Genomic DNA, 2,766 nt, shown 5'->3' on the forward strand with positions numbered 1-2,766 from the left:
TCTATCTATCTATCACCTCTATATCTGTCATCTATCTTTTATATCTCTATCATCTGTCTCTCTATCATGTCTCTCATCATCTATCTCTCTATCATCTATCTATCTATCATCTATCTATCTATCTATCTATCTATCTATCATCATCATCTATCTATCTGTTTTTAAGACAGGATCTTTCTATCATCTATCTATCATCTATCATCTATTTATATCTATCTTATATCTTTATATCTGTCATCTATCTGTGTTTTATCTCTTTATCATCTATCTATCATGTTTTATTTCTTTATCATCTATCAATTATTATCAATCTATCTATCTATCTGTCTATCTATCTATCATCTATCTATCTATCTAATCTATCATCTATCATCTATATATCTACTTACCTATGTATTCTGTATGTGTATGCATGTGTGTGTGTGTGTGTGTGTGTGTGTGTGTGTGTGTACATAGAGGTGGGAGTTGATTCTCTTCTTTCACCATGTGGGTTCTGGGGATTGAACTCAGATCATCAGGGTTGGTGGCAAGTGCCTTTACCTGCTGACTCTTTGAAAATTGGTCCCTATTTTTTTTTCTGTAGTATTGATGATTGAATCCTAGTCTTGCACAAGCTAGGTAAGAGCTCTATTACTGAGCTACATCCCCAGCCTATTTGGTTCCCTGAGGTTAATATATCTTTGAGTATGATTTGCAAGAATATTATTGAGAATTTTTATGTCTATGTTCATCAGGAAACTTGGGTTATAGTTTTCTTTTTAAAGATTTTATTGGCATATATTAATTGTACATAATAATGGGTCTCATGACATTTTCATGTATTTCATACGTTTGGAGCACCATCATCCCATCCCTCTCTGGTCCCTCTCCCACTCCTTTTTCCTTCCTCTTGTCAACTAGTTCCCTTTGTACTTCCGTGTCTTTTATTTGGGTAACAATGCATTTAATTAGGGTGCTTACAAGAGCATGTATGGGGAGTTATTTACAGGAGCCTGGACAACTTACCAGTGACCACATCACTGAGGAAACTCTTCTAGTAACCGTTAACTGCTTATAGCTAGCTCCTCAGGAAGGGGTGGGACCTTCTGAATCCCTTCCCTTAGCAACTATTAAATACCTATTACTCCTTAGGGAAGGACAGGAGCTCATGTCCATTATTGAATGTTGATGGGCCTAATCTTATGTAGGTCTTATGCAGTTAACCTCAGTGCTGAGAGTTCAACAGTGCAATGACCATGTCGTGCCAGGAAGACAGTGTCCCAGAATGCTTTTTCTTCTGGTTCTTACAATCTTTCCATTCTCTGTTCAGTTACCTGAACCTTGCAGGGGGTGATCCCATTTAGGGCTGAGCCTTTAAAATTTTAAAAAATATTTTGTTCATTATTCCAATTTTATGTGTATGAGTGCATTGCCTGCAGGTATGTAAGTGTACCCATGTCATGCAATGCCAGTGGAGGTCAGAAGAGGGTGTCAGATTGCCCTGGAAATAGAGCTAAGGACAGTTGTTAGCCACCATGTGGGTGCTGGAAATCAAACCCAGGTCCTCTGTAAGAGCAGACAGTACTCTTAACTGCTGAGCCATCTCTTCAACCCCTAAAAATAAATTATTAAATTTTTTAATGTGTATGAGTGTATTTATTTCCTGCATGTATCCAAGTGAACCTGTGTTGTGCAATACCTATAGAAGTCAGAAGAGGGCATCAGATCCCTTGGAGTTATAGGTGGCTATAAGCCTGCTAACTCAGGTCTTCTGCAAGAGCAACCAGTGCTCTTAACTGCAGAACCATCTCTGCAGCCCCTAGGGCTGAGCATTTAATAGTCTCATAATATCATTACTTTGACCAGTTTCGATTCTTTTTTTTTGAGACCAGGTCTCCCTGTAGCCCCAGCTGGCCTGGAACTCACTATGTAGACCAGGCTGGCCTCCATCTCACAGAGATCTATCTGTGTCTGGGATTAAAGGTGTGTCAGTGCCTTTTGAGTTATGAGTTTCTGAAGTAACTTCTGGCTACTGCAAAGAGAAGCTTCTCTGATAAAGCTGAGAGCAGCAGCATATTTGTGAGCATAAACGGAAGTATTCTGACAGCAATTTGAGGGGCACATCACGTCCCTTTAGCAAAAACCTAGTAGTAGCTTTCTGAGACCCTCCCAGCCATGGGATTTTGACCCGGTTTATAGTATGAGACTCCCCTCTTATGGAACGAGCCTCAAATCCAACTAGAACACAGTTGGTTACTCCCACAACAGGACACAGATTGCCTAGAACGTTGGTTTTGTGGGACACAGACTCCAGAGCTGAGTAAGACTGTTGATTGTAATTGTCCCACAGAAGCCTGTGCTATGAAAACTAGCCAGCAAGGAGGAAGTTTCAAGCTCAGTTCTAGCTTGATTTCTCTATGTCCTGTGACCAAAGCATGTAGTATCTTCAGCAACAGGATCTAAACATGTACTTCTTCTGGTCAACCAAGAGCAGTGGTAACAGCCTGGATTGTTTTGGGGGCTTTAGGGAGCCTTCCTGGCCAACAACTCAGGTAACCTGTCCCTGGCACTTGATTTTCATTTAGTATCCTTATACTGTATATAACCTTATGGATTGTAGAAGTGGCTTTATCCACCCATGCAAAGTACTGGTATTCAACTTTTATATTTTTAGTATATATAAATATTGACTATATTCCAGTCATATCCCTGTACCTCCCCCTTCTCATGACCCCCTTCTCTTATTGGTCTCCTTTGTCCCCTTAGACAGTCTTACTTCTACGTTCA

The sequence above is a fragment of the Nannospalax galili genome, unplaced genomic scaffold (assembly GCF_000622305.1).
Source record: "Nannospalax galili isolate Female #2095 unplaced genomic scaffold, S.galili_v1.0 scaffold262, whole genome shotgun sequence".
Taxonomy (NCBI): Eukaryota; Metazoa; Chordata; class Mammalia; order Rodentia; family Spalacidae; genus Nannospalax; species Nannospalax galili.